The sequence below is a fragment of the Lampetra planeri genome, chromosome 71, assembly GCF_965212315.1.
Source record: "Lampetra planeri chromosome 71, kcLamPlan1.2.h2, whole genome shotgun sequence".
NCBI lineage: Eukaryota > Metazoa > Chordata > Hyperoartia > Petromyzontiformes > Petromyzontidae > Lampetra > Lampetra planeri.
The window spans coordinates 343,762-363,822 of record NC_136176.1 but is presented as its reverse complement, the minus strand read 5'-3'; the positions used below and the strand labels follow the sequence as shown (position 1 = coordinate 363,822).

The window sequence follows — 20,061 nt, the reverse complement described above, 5'->3', positions numbered from 1 at the left end:
ACAGTTCCCCATTGTCCCAGCCTTCGCGATGACCATCAACAAGGCGCAAGGGCAAACTGTTCACAACCTGGGATTATATCTACCAACGCCATGCTTCTCGCACGGCCAACTTTACGTGGCACTATCGCGAGTCACGGCAAGATCCAACATCAAGGCGCTTATTGAGGGACCTGACGACGAGGAGGAAGACGGAGTGTACACGAAGAATATCGTGTATCGCCAGATATATTTGAATAAGTTGCATTCTATATTTGAATAAGTTGTATTCTTGAATACCGTCGATTGAGCGTCTCATTAAAATAATATAACCTCACAAAAATAAACATAAAACGATCACCAAAATATGTATATTGTGTCCAGCCACTTTCAACTCCCCACCAACCAAGTATATGCACACCGCCCGCGAAGCGGGCGGCGACTGCTAGTCTTAAATATAAAGCAGAATTTACATCTGTTTGTTTGAAGCAGCAACACCTCTACAACGCTGAGCTCTGGCATCATGAAATTTTCACAGCATTTACTGTCTGGAATTTCTAAGTGAACGCGACTATTTTCAGCTCACCTTGTCATTCCCTTACCGAGTGGCCAAATCGAGTTTACGTAAAAGTGGGTCAAGGTTGAATTGAGTGAAAATATCCGATTTAGGTAAATTGATTTGTTTTGGCTTTTTTCATTCTTTCAATAATAAAAAAATATTTCAGTGAAATAAGGGAATATTAAATGAATTCAAGACAAGAATCCAAGTCCCGGGCGAAGCCGGGTAGTGACGCTAGTTACTATTAAACCCCAATGATCCAATCGAAATTTGGGATTTCGATCGGATCGTTGGGGGGCATGTGCCACCCCACCCCCACTGGCTTCACCACTGTCACACACTGGCATGGTTCACAGGTGGTGGTGTGTCTAGACCCACACCTGGCCACCTTCACCTGCTCAGTATTAATGCTTCCTCACTCTACCAAGTAATTCATTGAGGTACAATTAACATCGCCGAGGCTGCGTGTCTCTCTCTCCCCGTGGTTGCGTGGATTTCCTTCCCGATCCCCCGGTTTCCCCTCCACATGTAGAGAGTGAGCACCGCCACGCGTCTAGAGTGAACACCGCCACGCTGTTGACAAGCCTCACCTTGTTGTTGTTGTGGGCAGGTCGCTTCTGAAAACAAGAGCGGTAGAGCAGCTAAAGCGGGCTTGGCCTGGTAAAATATAAAAAAACTGTGTCAATATTTAAAGTAAAACAAAGTTACAAAGTAGTGAGCCAGGTCAAGACAAATTATCTTAAGCAAGAGAATTGAAGCAAATGCGATCAGGCGAGGGCAGGAGGCAAGGCCCCGCGTTGTAAAGTTACTACCTGGACATCGCTTCCATGCTCGCTGCTACTCAATTGACATCCCAACAAGAGAGAGAACGAGTCTCTACCTCGGTAAACAACAACCATCACCATCAAAACAACCACAACCACCACAACCGCGATGAGAATTTCTCACCTCGGATTTCAGTGCACGGGCGGAACGGCAGCTTCCTGTTACCTTACTACGTCACGCGGCAGTAGGAGGTGACATGACGTCACTTGCGGGGTACGAAAACACTCCCCTCCCACAATGAGCGGTTTAATTTAAATAAATTATGCTAATGAGCCGGCCCATCTGTAGGAGGGGTGGGACGCGGGTGACGGACTCGTCGCAATAAACTCGCGACTGCTTTCACGAATATATTATGTTAATGAGCGGCCAGTCACCGGGCGTAGTTTTGCCCGAATAAAGATTGTCACTGGAACAGATATCGGCAGCGGCTGAGGGGAGGTGACGTCACTCTCAAGAGCGCGGTGGTCGGTAGTGGGTGACATGACGTCCCTAGCGAGGTCTACTTCCCCGGGCGTTTGACGTTGATGAGGTCACGCTTAGCGGTGACGTCAAAGAGCGGGGTCAGAGTTCAAGTTTGTTGACAGAAGGGGAGCGGCAGTGTCGTGGTGAGCGCTGCGCTCTGCACCGACCAGCCGAGTTCCATTCCCGCTCGTGGCCAACACCGCCAGTGACGAGTCTCTGAACCGGTCCTGAGCCTCCCCTACGTTGACTCAGCCCCAAACGAGGACCCGGTGCGGTGTGTAAACATCGCCACGCGGGAGACAAAGGCGACCGGGCGTGGTGCTGGCCACCCACCCCTTGTGTGCCGTCCCACCCTTATTAGGTGCTCGCTAACAGCACTTGCCCCTACAGTCTATTAAGGCTATACGGGGATCTTTGTGTTAGGTGCTCACGAACGGCGTGTGCGGCGGCGTGTGAGTTGTGCTGCGTATGACCTGTGCGTGAGAATGAGTGAGAATGAGCTGTATGTGAGAGTGAGCTGTATGTGAGAGTGAGCTGTGTGTGAGAGTGAGCTGTTTGAGTGAGCTGTGTGTGTGAGTCAATGTGAGTGAGCTGTGTGTGTGAGTGAGCTGTGTGTGAGAGTGAGCTGTGTGTGAGTGAGCTGTGTGTGAGTGAGCTGTGTGTGTGAGAGAATGAGCTGTGTGTGAGCTGCGTGTGAGTGTGTGTGTCAGTGTGAGTGAGCTGTGTGTGTGAATGAGTCAGTGTGAGTGAGCTGTGAGTGAGCTGTGTGTGTGAGTAAGCTGTGTGTGTGAGAGAGTGAGCTGTGAGTGAGCTGTGTGTGAGTGAGCTGTGTGTGTGAGTAAGCTGTGTGTGAGGGTGAGCTGTGTGTGTGTCAGCTGTGTGTGTGAGAGAATTAGCTGTGAGTGTGTGTTAGTCAGTGTGAGTGAGCTCTATGTGAGTGATCTGTGTGTGTGATTGAGCTGTGTGTGATTGAGCTGTGTGTGAGTGAGCTGTGTGTGAGTGAGCTGTGTGTGAGTGAGCTGTGTGTGAGCTGTGTGTGAGAGTGAGCTGTGTATGAGTGAGTGTGAGTCAGTGTGAGTGAGCTGTGTGTGTGAGAGAATGAGCTGTATGTGAGCTGCATATGTGTGTGAGTCAGTGTGAGTGATCTGTGTGTGTGTGTGAGTCAGTGTGAGTGAGATGTGTGTGTGAGTGAGTCAATGTGAGTGAGTGAGCTGTGTGTGTGAGTGAGATGTGTGTGAGAGTGAGCTGTGTGTGAGTGAGCTGTGTGTGTGAGTGAGCTGTGTGTGAGCTGTGTGTGTGTGAGCTGTGTGTGGGAGTGAGGTGTGTGAGAGAGTGAGCTGTGTGTGTGAGAGAATGAGCTGTGTGAGCTGCGTGTGTGTGTGAGTCAGTGTGAGTCAACTGTGTGTGTGAGTCAGTGTGAGTGAGCTGTGTATGTGTGTGAGCTGTGTGTGAGAGTGAGCTGTGTGTGAGTGAGCTGTGTGTGAGTGAGCTGTGTGAGTGAGCTGTGTATGTGAGTGAGCTGTGTGTGAGAGTGAGCTGTGTGTGAGTGAGCTGTGTGAGTGAGCTGTGTGTGAGTGAGCTGTGTGTGAGTGAGTCATTGTGAGTGAGCTGTGTGCGAGTGAGTCAGTGTGAGTCAGTGTGAGTGAGCTGTTTGAGCTGTTTGTGTGAGTCAGTGTGAGTGAGCTGTATGTGAGAGTGAGCTGTGTGTTAGGGTGAGCTGTGTGTGTGTCAGCTGTCTGTGAGAGAATGAGCTGTGTGTGAGTGTGCGTGAGTCAGTGTGAGTGAGCTGTGTGTGTGATTGAGCTGTGTGTGAGAGTGAGCTGTGTGAGTGAGCTGTGTGTGAGTGAGCTGTGTGTGAGCTGTATGAGAGTGAGCTGTGTGTATGAGTGAGTCAGTGTGAGTCAGTGTGAGTGAGCTGTGTGTGTGAGTGAGTCAGTGTGAGTGAGCTGTGTGTATGAGTGAGTCAGTGTGAGTGAGTCAGTGTGAGTGAGCTGTGTGTGAGTGAGTCAGTGTGAGTGAGTCAGTGTGAGTGAGCTGTGTGTATGAGTGAGCTGCATGTGAGAGTGAGCTGTGTGTGAGAGTGAGCTGTGTGTGTGTATGAGTCAGTGTGAGCTGTGAGTGAGCTGTGTGTGTGAGAGAATGAGCTGTGTGTGTGTGAGTGAGCTGTGTGTGTGAGAGAGTGAGCTGTGAGTGAGCTGTGTGTGAGTGAGCTGTGTGTGAGTGAGCTGTGTGTGAGTGAGCTGTGTGTGTGAGTCAGCTGTGTGTGTGAGAGAATGAGCTGTGAGTGTGTGTTAGTGTGAGTGAGCTGTGTGTGAGTGATCTGTGTGTGTGATTGAGCTGTGTGTGAGTGAGCTGTGTGTGTGAGTGAGCTGTGTGTGAGCTGTGTGTGAGAGTGAGCTGTGTATGAGTGAGTCAGTGTGAGTCAGTGTGAGTGAGCTGTGTGAGTGAGCTGTGTGTGTGAGTGAGCTGTGTGTGAGCTGTGTGAGAGTGAGCTGTGTGTATGAGTGAGTCAGTGTGAGTCAGTGTGAGTGAGCTGTGTGTGTGAGTCAGTGTGAGTCAGCTGTGTGTATGAGTGAGTCAGTGTGAGTGAGTCAGTGTGAGTGAGTCAGTGTGAGTGAGCTGTGTGTGTGAGTGAGTCAGTGTGAGTCAGTGTGAGTGAGCTGTGTGTATGAGTGAGCTGCATGTGAGAGTGAGCTGTGTGTGAGAGTGAGCTTTGTGTTTGAGTTAGCTGTGAGTGAGCTGTGTGTGAGAGAATGAGCTGTATGTGAGCTGCATGTGAGTGTGTGTGAGTCAGTGTGAGTGATCTGTGTGTGTGTGTGAGTCAGTGTGAGTGAGCTGTGTGTGTGAGTGAGCTGTGTGTGAGTGAGCTGTGTGTGAGAGTGAGCTGTGTGTGAGAGTGAGCTGTGTGTGAGTGAGTTGTGTGTGGGAGTGAGCTGTGTGAGAGAGTGAGCTGTGTGTGTGAATGAGCTGTGTGAGCTGCGTGTGTGTGTGTCAGTGTGAGTGAACTGTGTGTGTGAGTCAGTGTGAGTGAGCTGTGTATGTGTGAGAGTGAGCTGTGAGTGAGCTGTGTTTGTGAGTGAGCTGTGTGAGTGAGCTGTGTATGTGAGTGAGCTGTGTGTGAGTGAGCTGTGTGTGAGAGTGAGCTGTGTGTGTGAGCTGTGTGAGTGAGTCAGTGTGAGTGAGTCAGTGTGAGTGAGCTGTGTGTGAGTGAGTCAGTGTGAGTGAGTCAGTGTGAGTGAGCTGTGTGAGCTGTTTGTGTGAGTGTGAGTGAGCTGTGTGTATGAGTGAGCTGTATGTGAGAGTGAGCTGTGTGAGGGTGAGCTGTGTGTGTGAGTGAGCTGTGTGTGAGAGAATTAGCTGTGTGAGCTGCGTGTGTCAGTGAGCTGTGCATGTGAGCTGTGAGTGTGAGTGAGCTGTGTGTGAGTGAGCTGTGTGTGAGAGTGAGCTGTGTGTGTGATTGAGCTGTGTGTGAGAGGTGTGTGAGTGAGCTGTGTGCATGAGTGAGCTGTATGTGTGATTGAGCTGTGTGTGAGTGAGCTGTGTGTGAAAATGAGCTGTGTTTGAGTGAGCTGTGTGTGACTTGGGTGTGTGAGAGAATGAGCTGTGTGAGCTGCGTGTGTGTGTGTGTGAATCAGTGTGAGTGACTGTGTGTGAGTCAGTGTGAGCTGTGTGTGAGCTGTGAGAGAATGAGCTGTGTGTGAGCCGCGTGTGAGTGTGTGTGAGCTGTTTGTGAGTCAGTGTGAGTGAGCTGTGCATGTGAGCTGTGAGTGAGCTGTGTGTGATTGAGCTGTGTGTGAGTGAGCTGTGAGTGTGAGCTGTGTGAGAGTGAGCTGTGATTGAGCTGTGTGGGAGAGTGAGCTGTGATTGAGCTGTGTGGGAGAGTGAGCTGTGTGTGTGTCAGTGTGAGTGAGCTGTGTGTGTGAGCTGTGTGTGAGAGTGAGCTGTGTGTGAGTGAGCTGTGTGTAAGAGAGAATGAGCTGTGTGAGCTGCGTGAGTGTGTGAGTCAGTGCGAGTGAGCTGTGTGTGAGTCAGGGTCAGTGAGCTGTGTGAGTGAGCTGTGTGAGAGTGATCTGTTTGTAAGAGAGAATGAGCTGTGTGTGAGCTGCGTGCGAGTGTGTGTGTCAGTGTGAGTGAGCCGTGTGTCCGAGTCAGTGTGAGCTGTGTGTGTGAGTCAGTGTGAGTGAGCTGTGTGTATGAGCTGTATGTGAGAGTGCGTGATTCAGTGTGAGCTGTGTGTGAGTCAGTTTGAGTGAGCTGTGTGAGCTGTGTGAAGGTGAGCTGAGTGAGTGAGCTGTGTGTGAGTGAGCTGTGTGCGAGTGAGCTGTGAGTCAGTGTGAGTCAGTGTGAGTGAGCTGTGTGTGAGAGTAAGTCAGTATGAGTGAGTGTGAGCTGTATGAGTGAGCTGTATGTGAGAGTGAGCTGTGAGCTGTGTGTATGAGTGAGCTGTGTGTGTGAGTGAGCTGTGTGTGAGCTTTGTGTGTGTGCGAGTTGTGAGAGAATGAGCTGTGTGCGAGCTGCATGAGTGTAAATCAGTGCGAGTGAGCTGTGTGAGTGAACTGTCTGAGAGTGAGCTGTGTCAGTGTGAGCTGTAAGCTGTGTCAGTGTGAGCTGCGTGTGTGTCAGTGTGAGTGAGCTGTGTGTGTGAGCGAGCTGTGTGTGAGCAAGCTGTGTGTGAGCGAGCTGTGTGTGAGCGAGCTGTGTGAGCTGTGCGAGTGAGCTGTGTATGTGAGTGAGCTGTGTGAGTGAGCTGTGTGTGAGCTGTGTGAGTCAGTGTGAGCGAGCTGTGAGCTGGGTGTGAGAGTGAACTGCGTGAGCGTGAGCTGTGTGAGAGAATGAGCTGTGAGAGTGTGAGTCAGTGTGAGTCAGTGTGAGTGAGCTGTGTGAGAGAATGAGCTGTGAGAGTGTGAGTGAGCTGTGTGTGAGTCCGTGTGAGTGAGCTGTGTGAGCTGTTTGTGAGAGTGAGTCAGTATGAGTCAGTGTGAGTGAGCTGTGTATGAGTGAGCTGTGAGAAAGTCAGCTGTGTGTGTGAGCTGTGTGAAAGTGAGCTTTGTGTGTGGGCCGAAATGAAGAGCCTTCTTTACGCATCTTAGGAAGACAATAGCACCTCTTTTGCCCACTTCAGCAGTTGCTTCTTGCTGTGGTTGTCCCACCTGATGACGGACGCTTGTGTTGAGCCCAAGACGTTGTGATTTAATTTATTTTCATTTTATACCTACGTGACTTTACCGAAAGAACCAAAGAGTATGGATACCTGCAGTCACGAAAACTTCAAATCTAACATCACTTATTCAATGTTTTACCCTTATAGACAAAATCAGATAAGTATTCATTCTAAATTATTGAGTCATTTTAACCAAATTTAATTACTGCACTGAAATACGCTGCATCAGGTTACATCGAATTAACAAGAAGCTATTTAAAAAAATACACACCGTCTGCTTACCAGTATATGTACAACATACTATTGTGTCATTCAAAACGAGTAGGCCATTGCATGCTGGCGTCTGGGTCAAAATTGATGAAATTCTAAACATTACCAACAAACTCCACAACCAAGATGCCACAAACCATTGCCCGCTACTGACAGGCTCTTGTCCACATGCAGGCGGGTGCAGGGCCACCGGTGCAGGGCCACCGGTGCAGGGCCACCGGTGCAGGGCCACCTCCTTGTGCCACACAGAGGCAGCTGCTACTTGGGGATGCTCTTCGAGTGTTTGAGACGATATACGATAAAAAAAACTCAGAATTTCCGAGGCGATTAAGCAAGCACAATAAAAATGCAATCATGATAACATAGCAAAAGCTTGGGAGCTTATTGGCTATCGCTCCTGGTTAGAGATCTACGCAACCCACAGGTCCACAAAGACTGGCTGCTCTTACCCTGCAGGTTGCACCTAGAAATTGAGTTCAACTTCACATTCTTGTAATTAAAGGCCTGTGACAAAGGTGCGTCTATTGGAGCGACATCGTCTCACACTTACACATCTACCGGGTCTCCATTTGACTTTGTATTGTCTCGGAGGAAGTCCACCCACACCTCCACTTCCACCAACTGCTAGGAGTTGCCTTGCTCTGCCTCGCAGTGAGAATTAGCCTCCTGCTTCACGTTGCCTCCATCGATGTGAAAGTCCGATTTTTGAGTTGACTCTTCATCTTCACATTTTACCTTCACTTCTTCGCTTTTCACCATCACTTCTTCATATTTCACCTTCACCTCTTCATATTTCACCTCGATACCTTTAAAAGTGCCCAAGCTGGGATTTTCTTCCGGTTCTTGTTTCATGAGGGATGGGCTCATTGCGGCACTTTGACTTTCACAAGCGGATTTCAGACTCCACTCCTTGTGAATCTTCTGATGCTTGTGTGTTCTCTGGTGTCTTTGAAGATTTGATAACTGTGAAAACGTCTTCCCGCACACACTGCACCTGAAGGGTTTCTCTCCTGTGTGTGTTCTCTGGTGTTGTACAAGAGCAGATGACTGTGCAAACGCCTTCCCACACACACTGCACTTGAAGGGTTTCTCTCCTGTGTGCGTTCTCTGGTGTTGTACAAGAGCAAATGAAACTGTAAACGCCTTTCCACATACACTGCAATTGAAGGGTTTATCTCCCGTGTGTGTTCTCTGGTGTTCTACATGAGCAGATGACTGTGCAAACGCTTTCCCACACACACTGCACCTGAAGGGGTTTTCTCCTGTGTGTGTTCTCTGGTGTTGTACAAGAGCAGATGAAACTGTAAACGCCTTCCCACACACTGCACTTGAAGGGTTTATGTCCCGTGTGAGTTCTCTGGTGTGTTTTAAGAACAGATGACTGTGCAAACGCCTTCCCACACACACTGCACTTGAAGGGTTTATGTCCCGTGTGAGTTCTCTGGTGTGTTTTAAGAACAGATGACTGTGCAAACGCCTTCCCACACACACTGAACCTGAAGGGTTTCTCTCCAGTATGTGTTCTCTGGTGTGTTACAAGAGTAGATGAAATTGTAAACGCTATCCCACACACACTGCACCTGAAGGGTTTCTCTCCTGTGTGTGTTCTCTGATGTATTACAAGAGTAGATGAATGTGCAAACGCCTTCCCACACACACTGCACCTGAAGGGTTTCTCTCCTGTGTGTGTTCTGTGGTGTGCTCCAAGAGAAATTGAATGTGCAAATGCCTTCCCACACACACTGCACTTGAAGGATTTCTCTCCCGTGTGTGTTCTCTGGTGCATTACAATAGTAGATGACTGTGCAAACGCCTTTCCACACACACTGCACTTGAAGGGTTTCTCTCCCGTGTGTGTTCTCTGGTGCCGTGTCAAATTTCCAGTACGATCCGTGCTGTATGCACCGAGCCGCGCGGAGTGCCTTTGCTCCATTAGACTAATTCTGCAGAAGAAGTGACAGCTGCAGACAGAAAAAAAATATCAACACCATCTACACGTCAGTATCGATGCACAGAGGAATGCATATATACACAGTCAAACGTCTATACCTATTCATATATTCATGATATAGTGAAAAAGTGTCCCAAATTCATCACACAGGTTGTTATGGCACACAATGAGAAGGCAAATAGTCACAAACATGCCTGGAAGCCCTCTCTAAAACCATCGGCGGCAAGACCTCCCAGACTCTATGGTCTTCCCAAAATCCATAAAGAAGGCACCCCGCTACGACCCATCGTGTCGACGATAAACTCTCCTACGTACAAACTGGCCCGTTTTCTATCAGATACTCTGCTCCCCTTCACAGGCAAGACCTCTTCGGCAGTACTCAACTCAACCCAATTGGTCTCTATGGTTAGAGACATGGTACTATCTCCTGATGACATCCTCGTCAGCTTTGATGTAGTATCTTTGTTTTCCAAAGTCCCAGTACCGGACACCCTAACAATATTTGAGGACTTAGTCCAACATGGATTGAATTCTGATGTACCTGCGCTGGTTAGGCATTGCCTCACCAACACCTATTTTACCTGGAATGGCACCTTCTACAAACAGAATGAGGGTACCCCTATGGGCTCCCCCTTGTCACCAGTTATAGCCAACATGTTCATGGAAAAGTTTAAATCAGACGCCATCCAGACATCCACCCTGCATCCTTCCCTGTGGAAGAGGTATGTGGATGACACTTTCGTCATCTGGCCACATGGCCTCCCAGCATTGAACCACTTCTTGGACCACATCAATTCTAGACACCCATCCATCAGATTCACCATGGAAGTGGAGAAAGTCGGTAAACTACCATTCTTGGATATTCTGTTTGAGAGGAGGCCTGACAGATCCTTGGGACATTTTCTACAGGAAAGCCACCCACACAGATTCCTACTTGAAACCGGATTCCCACCACCACCCATCTCAAAAGAATTCTCTCATCAAAACGCTATACCACAGAGCCCATGGCATTTCTGACCAACACCACCTGACCGGTGAATTAAGACATGTACATTGGGCCCTCAGGATGAACGGATACTCTGACCGCACTATCCGCCAAGCTGTTTCTCCCACCACACAGAAACAGCCACTTGAAACTCCGACCAAAACTATCACGTTACCTTACATAGCAGGCGTGACCAAAAAGATCTCCAAAATTCTAAACAAACATAAGATCCAAGTCCGATTCAGTACAGTGCATAAAATCCGTGATCTGATTCCATCTGTGAAGGATGTCGTTCCTGACTTACAGTATCCTGGAGTCTATAAATTGAGTTGCATTTGTGGTGATTGCTACATTGGAGAAACGAAACGTCATGTTTCTGATCGTGTCCGCGAGCACAAGTTAGATCTGAAACACGGCAGAACTGATTCTTCGGCCGTTGCTGATCATTGCTACAACTCGGTGGGCTCTCATGAAATTGTCTTTTCCGAGACCAAGGTTCTCTGCAAACCTCCTGGCTACCATCAAAGGTTTGTACACGAGGCCATACAAATATACAAACACAGACATAATTTCAACCGTGATGATGGGTACAAACTTAGTAATCATTGGAAAGATGTTATCAACCACGCAAAAAAGACTTAATTACACATTTTTGGACCATCTTATCTGACAGGCACTATTTTACTTTACTTTACCGAGTGTTAACATCCCCAGTGTTTAACAGTACTCTCTTCATTGTTCAGCCAGCACTGGTATAAACATGGGCATTTTCGTTCTTTTCTATCATGTGTATCAACAGGTGCTTGTACACACACATGCCAACGTACACTTACACCCCAAACTCTCTTTTGGCCCCGCCCCCCCTCCCGATGCGTTCTACTTGGCACTTCGTGCCGTCTTTAAGCCCCGCCCCCCCTCCCCCTCCCGATGCGTTCCATTCATTGGCTATCACATTCTGATGAGCTCCCCCCCCCTCTCCTCCCCCCCTCAACTTGTTTTTAAGGGATTACATCTTAAATCATTGCCTCACTTGATGCAGCGAATCAGGCTGTGACGGTCCCACCTGATGACGGAGACTTGTGTTGCCTCCGAAACGTCGTGATTTTTATTTTATTTTACTTTTATTAATTTTAATGTTTTACCTACGTGACTTTACCGAAAACACCTAATAATATGAATCCAAGCATAGAATTTTGGCTGTCTGGCTACAAAATAAACATTTCTAAAAGCTAAATTCCACTGACATAGCAAAAGGTGTTGAAAATAAAACTAATAGTGTTATGCAGAAATGCATAAATTAATCGCAACTTAGAGGTGTGAAGCCAGCCAGGCTCACGATGTCCTTGCATGCTGGGATGAACAGATCTGACTTCAGCTGCATGTGTGTGCTGTGTTAACTTCCTGACTGTTTCCATTCTTACAAAGAGTTCCAGAGGAAAACAAAAACAAACTATTGTTTTGATGTAACCTCCGTGTTCAAGAGTTAATAGACTTTACTGCAAACACACACTTGACGCTGTCACACACTGGCATGGTTAACAGGTGGTGGTGTGTCCAGACCCATGCCTGGCCACCTTTCTTCCGGTCAGTATTAATGCTTCCTTACTCCACCAAGTAATTCATTGAGGATCAATCAACACAGCCGAGGCTGCGTGTCTCTCTTATCTCCCCGTGGTGAAATGTTAACAACCTCTCCGACCCTGAAGCCTGCTGTATATTTGGAGTTTGCGTGTCTCTCTCTATCCCCGTGGTCGCGTGGATTTCCCTCCGGATCCTCCTGTTGTCCCCACTCCACATGCAGAGAGTGAACACAGCCACGCTGATGACAAGCCTCACCTTGTTGTTGTTGTGGGTAGGTCGCTTCTGAAAACATGAGCGGTAGAGCAGCTAAAGCGGGCTTGGCTTGGTAAAATATGAAAAAAACTGCGTGAATATTTAAAGTAAAACAAAGTTACAAAGTAGTGAGCCAGGTCAAGACAAATTCAATTTAAGCGAGAGAATTGAAGCAAATGCGATCAGGCGAGGGCATCGCTTCCATGCTCGCTGCTACTCAATTGACATCCCTACGAGAGAGAGCGAGGCTCTACCTCGGTAAACAACCACAACCACCACCACTACCACAAGAACCACAACCGCGATGAGAATTTCTCACCTCGGATTTCAGTGGACGGGCGGAGCAGTAACTTCCTGTTACCGCGTGACGTCACGCAGCAAGTGGTGACATGACGTCACTTGCTGGGTACGATACACTCCCCTCCCACAATGAGCGGCTCTGTTAACTTAAATGAATTATGTTAATGAGCCCGGCCCATACGTCGGAGGGGTGGGGCGCTGGTGCCAAACTCGTCGCAATAAACTCGCGACGGCTTTCACGAATAAATTATGTTAATGAGCGGCCAGTAATTGGGCGTAGCTTTGCCCAAATAAGGATTGGCACTGGAACAGATATCGGCAGTGGCCGAACGGAGGTGACGTCACTCTCAAGAGCGCGATGGTCGTTAGTGGGTGACATGACGTCACTAGCAAGGTCTACTTCTGCGGGCGTTTGACGCCGATGAGGTCACGCTAAGCGGTGACGTCAAAGAGCGGGGTCAAAGTTCAAGTTTGTTGACAGAAGGGGAGCGGCAGTGGCGTGGTGAGCGCCGCGCTCCGCACCGACCAGCCGAGTTCCATTCCCGCTCGTGGCCAACACCGCCAGTGACGAGTCTCTGAACCGGTCCTGAGCCTCCCCTACGTCGACTCAGCCTCAAACGAGGACCCGGTGCGGTGTGTAAACATCGCCACGAGGGAGACAAAGGCGGCCGGGCGTGGTGCTGGCCACCCACCCCTCGTGTGCCGTCCCACCCTTATTAGGTGCTCGCTAACAGCACTTGCCCCTACAGTCTGTTAAGGCTATACAGGGATCTTTGTGTTAGGTGCTCACGAACGGCGTGTGCGGCGGCGTGAGTTGTGCTGCGTGAGTATAACTGTATAACATGTGTGTGAGAATGAGTGAGAATGAGCTGCATGTGTGAGTGAGCTGTGAGTGAGAGTGAGCTGTGTGTGTGAGTGAGCTGTGTGTGAGTGAGCTGTGTGAGTGTGAGTGAGTCAGTGTGAGTAAGTCAGTGTAAGTGAGCTGTGTGAGTGAGCTGTGTGAGTGAGCTGTGTGAGCTGTGTGCATGAGCTGTGTGAGTGAGCTGTGTGAGTGAGTCAGTGTGAGTGAGTGTGAGTCAGTGTGAGTGAGTGTGAGTCAGTGTGAGTGAGTCAGTGTGAGTGAGCTGTGTGAGTGAGCTGTGTGAGTGAGTCAGTTTGAGTGAGTCAGTGTGAGTGAGTCAGTGTGAGTGAGTGTGAGTGAGCTGTGTGAGTGAGCTGTGTGTGTTTACATTGGCGCGTGCAGGGGGGTTTAATCGTGTTCTTTTTCCATTTGTCCGTAATCATGACTTTCCTTCATCTCTCTCGTGAATGTCAATATAAATGTACGTGTCTGTATTCATTACGGTATTCATTACAATACAAATGAATGTTTATTTATTCTAATTGTAAGTTTTATTAACTACGTTTATTTATTCTTTGGTTCTTTCGGTTAAGTCACGTCTAAAGATAAAATAATAAATTAAATAATACCATATTACGACGTTTCGATTGCAACACAAGCAATCATCATCAGGCATAAAAGAAATAGCAACAAAAATCTAACTAGAAAACTATAGACATACAAGCAGACAGACATCACAAGGACACAGAGAGAGGACACATATCGGCACAAAGAGAGAGGTCGTTTCTGTGACGGTGCCTTAAATATAGAGAGGGGGGCGGGGGCGGAGAGAGGGAGGGGGCAGAGAAAAAATTAGCATGTCAATGAGTGGACGGCAACGTGATGCTGCTGCAAGTAAGATGACGACGCGGCATGGCATGCAAGCTTGAAAATCAGGAGAAAGACACTAAAATTAAATAACCTAGTAAAATATCGAAATGTAATGTAATGCAACACAGAGAGTCGGTCAACACACAATTAACGCATAGCCCGGTTGATTACGTATTTGAAAGATTGCTAAGTTAGAATTTAAGTGTGAAAATTCCAGAGAGGACCCAGGCAGAGAGAACAGACAGCGGTAAGCAAGATGGCAACGTGGTACGGTACACAAGCTTGAAAATTAGAAAGGCACACTAAAATTAAATAACCTAGTAAAATATCGAAATGTAATGTAATGCAACACAGAGAGTCGGTCAGCACACAATTAACGCATAGCCCGGTTGATTACGTATTTCAAAGATTGCTAAGTTAGAATTTAAGTGTGAAAATTCCAAAGAAAGGACACAGGCAGAGAGAACAAGATTACGTTTATTTAGTGTTAATGAGTTTGAATGTGATTTAGGGCCTAGTCCGTTAGTGCCTTGACTAAAGCACTCCGCTTTTGTATTGTTTTTTTGTTAATTTGTGTACATTTATGCACTTTCAAATATAAATGTACGTGTCTATATTTATTGTAATACAAATACAAGGATATTTATTGAAATGTTGGGTTTATTTTTATTTGTTTATTGAGTAAAAAATTACACTGGTCACACTTTTTCTGGCATAAGGTATTCCAACGGTTTTAAGGTAATTTTGGGGTGCTGATTCCAAATCTGGCATCAGTTTTTGTCTATCACATCAGATTTTTGGGATATGAAATATTGCATGTTCAATCATCCATACAAGAATAAGATAAGATACAATAATAATGAAACAAACATTTAATGAGCCGTAGCACAAAGTTGTGAGAGTGACTGCATATCAATGTGAGTGAATGTATATTACCACTAGCATAAGTACCCGGCGTTGCCCGGGTGAAAAATATATTTCTTAATAACCTTACATATATACACAGATGGGCTGCTACCACACCCCCCACCAGCCACGATCTCCTGGGCCTCTGTGCAGTAATATGTACGGCCTATAGTGTGGTGGGGTGTCGAGGCCTAGTACCGTGCAGAGCCTCCGGCCTCGCCTAAATTGCCCACCCGGCTGAGGCTGGGTACTGGGTCCGGTACCCCCCCCCCCCCCTGCGCTACAATAATACTGTCTAATCGCTATAATTTTATTATCTACCGACCCTATAATAGTAATTGCACACATTGTGGTGGGGGGGGGAGTGAAGAGGACGTGAAACTTTGATGAATTTACCTCAGAGTCGCGTGTTAATGCGTGCGCATATTTTAACGGGAATTAAAAATGGCGTCCACCCCGCAGCGAATGCGTCGCTACCCGTTGCCAGGGGCAACCGCCGTCCAATGAAACTGCGTATGGTCCGGCGACACACAGACACACAGACAGACAGACAGATTTGCGATTTTATATATATAGATGTAAGAATTGAATTGTGAAGATAATAAAAATATGTACAAAAAGGTCATTCACAATAGTGATGTTACATCTCCATAAACGACCTCTTCTTTGACGATCTCCGATGTACAGCTTGTGGAATGTCTCTCATCAAGGACCAGCATTAATCTGCCATCATGTTTGAGTCCCATATGGTCTTGGTAACGTTCTTCCATAACTTTAATGTCTTGACGAAAGCGTTCACCTTGCTCTTTGCTCACGTGACCCATGTTCTCTGGAAACTGAGCCAAGTGACTATGTAACCTTGATTCTCATTCTACATCCAAGTGCTTGGAAACTCAAGAGCAGCTCCTCCACAATCTCTCGATAGTTGTCCACTTTCCTGTTCCCAAGGAAATTCCGCACCACATCAGATAATGCATTCCAAGCTCTAGCCTCTGCCGCAGTCGTTGTTGTAACAAAGTGTGGATCCCTGATGAGTGTTCTTATTTGAGGGCCAACAAATATTCCTGCCTTTTCTTCTCGGCACTGAGACTTCAAAAGGTTGAACATATATAGCTGAAGCAGTCTCCAGTGTGATCAAGAGCTTTGACGAATTGCTTCATTAACCCAAGTTTTATGTGCAGTGGGGGAAATACAATTTTATTCCTATCAACCAGAGGCTCATTCTTGATGTTCTTGTCACCAGGCGTCAAACTGATTCTTGATGGCCAGTTCTGTTTAACCCAGTATTCTAATGTAGCCCTACTGTCCCAGTAGCACAGGAAACAAGGGTATTTGGTGTGACCTCCTTGCTGACCCAGCAGAAAATTAACCATTTTCAAATCAACACAAATTAGCCATCCATGAACATGGTATTCCAATCTATCCAGAACAATCTTGATGTTGGCATATTCTTCATTCATTTTTACAGTGTCCTATTGGGATTGAACCATATATATTTCTGTTGTGAAGTAACACATTTCAAACTCCTTTTACTACTGTCAATAAAAAGTCTCCATTCACTTTAATCATATACGGGCAGTCCCATATTGAGAAGAAGCCCTTCAACATCATTACAATAAACAAGTTGACCATCTGAATGGAAGTACTGCTTCTCTGTTACGATAAAAGGGGACAGTAGTACCAGGTCTGAGTAGTCCTTTCTCTTGCAGCCTGGAAGCCAACAATTCAGCAGACTGCTTTGGCAAATACAAATATCTTACAAGATCATTCAATTCAGGCTGACTAAACAGATACATTTTATCACAATCTGCATCAGATGACGTATATTCTATCTGAGCATCATCATCATCTGTATAAACAGGTAAACTGAGGGATTCAGCATAAATCTCTGGTAGCTCAGTAAATACAGGCACAAGTATTTCCTCACAGTGCTCAACTGGTCATCTGGTAGATGGGATATCTGGGTATTGTAAATGTTGTTTGTTTTTCTTATTGAAACCTTTTACATTGACAAGGCAGAAGTAGCAGTTATCCAAATGGTTTGTAGGTTCTCTCCTAACCATTGGCACACCAAACTTCAGCTTAGCATTCTTTCCTTTAGACCATGATCGCAAAGTTTCAACACAGATTTTACACACTTTGTGAGGAGCCCAATTTTTTAAGTAGGCAAGATAAACCTTCTTGACAAAGGTATTGATGTTGCACCTTTGATCCTGCAAAGTGAAGCTGCCACAGATGTAGTAGAAGATATCTGGGCCATTACTGCATTTCCTTTCGGATGTTGTAGCCATTGTTCGATCACGTCCTGCAGAAGAAAAATATTAAATAAATGTGGATATCTACATAAAATGATATTATAAACACACTATCCTAAAAATACAGCACCATATTTTAACACTAAAGCAGTCACTGACTCGCAACAACTTGCAATCATAAGTGACAGAGTTAATTTCGGGTAAAATCAATGAAAATGGGGTATGCCGATAGCATAAAAATGAGATGTGATAGAGCAAATCTGAGATCAGATTTGGAATCAGCACCCGGAAATTAGTCTAAAACAGCTAGTTCGCCAGCGCATTGTCTAAAGCCCTAGGCTACAAGCTTTTCATATTGCGAATGTATTATCTTTTACAGTTTATGAATGAATATGAGGAAGCCACTGGGGCAGATTGAAAACTATTTTCTCTAGAACAGTTTGTTTGCGTGCTTAGTTTGTTGTCCTTCCCCCGCACCTCCGATTATCGCGGTCAGCTGTGTACGGTGCGAAAGAAGTTCAACGTAGGTTTGTGAGCTGCTCACACGAGGCGGCCTGGTGACACCCAGGACGGGTTGTAGGCAGGACTCCCAGGACGTAACAAAAAGCGCAGATATTCAACTCAACACTCACAAACACCCACACACAAATGGTGACAACCGCAATTTGCCGCTAAGTGGCGGTGATGTCACCACGACGCTTGTGCCAGGCTATGTGCACGACCCAGGTGCCACGGGTTGACTTGCACACAACCACACTCGACGAAGACCCACATTTAGCCTTAACGTGCTGTTCCCGAGTAATATAAATAGGGGCTGGCATGGCACAGGAGGAGGTGTGTGGGTAGAACCAGGCCCGGCCGCCTTTGTCTCCCGAAGTCACAGGGAGCAGCACCCAGGGCCCTACGGACCGCCGTGGTCGTGGTGGTGAGGAGTGACGCATCGCTCATGCTCGTGTGAAGTGCACGGAGAGTCTGTGGCGGAGTGCTTGAGCAGACCGAGAGAGCCAAGGCAGAAGGACTACAACGCCATCGTCGCCATGGCAGAGGTGACAGTGGTGAAGGAGGGCTGGCTCTACAAGCGTGCTGCAAGCTTATGACTCGGGCGATGAGAAATCAGGCGCACAGGCCGGCAAAGAGGGAACTGCAGACCACGCTCCGCTCGCTGTCTTCCAAGCTCGAGGATATGAGCACATGCAACGACCTGATCGGCAAGCACGGAGCTGCCCTCCAGCGCTCGTTCAACGACCTGGAAAACCTTCAGCTGCCGCCCGAGTGCAGCGAGAAGCTCAAGGCCATAAATGAGCGCGCCAACCTCTTCCGCGTCACCTCCAATGTTGTGGCCAATAGTGATCTCTTGCTCGGATGTCACATTGAGGGCGGTGCTCATCTCCAAAAACTCGAGCACACGGGTGAGAAGCCGTGCATGTGTGGCGAGTGCGGCAAGACGTTTCTCGCGCTCGGCCTACAAGTATATATATTTTTCGCTTATGTGTTAAACTGTGTGTACCCCTGATATTCATTCTAGATTTGAAGCTTTCGTGACTGCAAGGATTCATACTCTTAGTTATTTCGGTAAAGTCACGTAGGTAAAAAATGAAATAAAAATTAATACAAATAAAACAATGAAAAGCACGACGTCGTGATTTTCATTGTTTTATTTTTATACATTTTTATTTCATTTTTTACCTACGTGACTTTACCGAAAGAACTAAGAGTATACCCCTGATATTTTAAAGATGGCAATTCTCCTGCTGTATATCCTACTGTTGTCCCTCCCGGCCATATCTAGTGCCACACTCAACTCTACAAACGGCTACCCTCGTTACTTCGCGTCCATACTTGTTGCTCAATTTGCCACTACACCTGCTAATGAAACAGCGTATAGACAATTATACACTCCATTGAATCCTTTTCAACCCTATCTTTGTCCCATTACTTCACCAGCACTCCTTCCAAACTTCATTCTGCTCTTAAGACTATCACCATCTGCGAGTTGCTGATATTCGTCCAAGGTTCTCTTCATCCTTTCACAGAAAATACCTGTGCAAACTATTAATTCTAATTTTCGTATTTCTGTGTGGTATTGAGCTTCATCCTGGCTCAAAGAAAACGTATAATTACGTAGATTTTTCTGGCAGAAAAGGTGTTGGTGTTCTACACGTCAACATCAGAGGGCTTGTGATTAAATTAAGTCAACTAAAACTAGAAGTGGCAAGTCTGGACCCGGACATTTTTTGCCTAACAAACATTTCTCACTCCTGCTGTAAATGACTTGCAGATTACGATTGACAACTACAACCTTTTTGGGCTTGACCGAGGATCTAAAGGAGGTGGAATTGCCATCTATATTTGTAATACTATTGCATGTTCACCAGCTCACTCCTTGTTTAAAAAAACTTGCTTTGAAGGTCTTGCTCTCAGAATAACTCTCCCAAATAATCAACAGATATTGGTAGTGTGCTGCTATAGACCACCTAGTGGTAGGGATGTTGAAGCTGCGTCTGCACTGAGAGAGCTTCTTGGGGGCCTCCCTAAAGGTGAAATCGTTTTAGTGGGTGATCTAAATTGGAATTGGCTAAAATCGCAGGCTGTGGCCACACATTTTACAGATGAATTTAACCTATTTCAATTAATAAATGTCCCCACAAGACCCAACCTAAAAAATCCGGGATAGTCATGTCTGCTTGACGTCCTATTGACAAATGACCCTCACAATATCGCACTGACTGGTGTTCTGGGTAATAACCTTAGTGATCACTCCTTCATATTTGGGGTGAGATCATCAGCCAGACCCAAAGCCCCCCCTAAATTGTTTGAGAAGCACTCCATGAGACACTTGAGCATTCAGGCATTTACTAATGATGTGC

At 46.8% G+C, this 20,061-nt stretch overlaps 1 long non-coding RNA gene across 2 annotated transcripts in view; it reads right to left on the bottom strand.

Annotated features, from left to right (window-relative positions):
* LOC144737510 (uncharacterized) overlaps window positions 1–20,061 on the bottom strand; it is an 81,340-nt gene that overhangs the window by 40,017 nt on the left and 21,262 nt on the right. For both annotated transcript variants that reach the window (XR_013589010.1, XR_013589009.1), the window contains exons 2-5: window positions 12,342–17,244; window positions 12,026–12,112; window positions 1,484–9,214; window positions 1,126–1,192 (exon numbers count right to left, since the gene is read on the bottom strand). This is a non-coding gene — a long non-coding RNA (uncharacterized LOC144737510). The remainder of the gene's footprint in view (window positions 1–1,125; window positions 1,193–1,483; window positions 9,215–12,025; window positions 12,113–12,341; window positions 17,245–20,061) is intronic.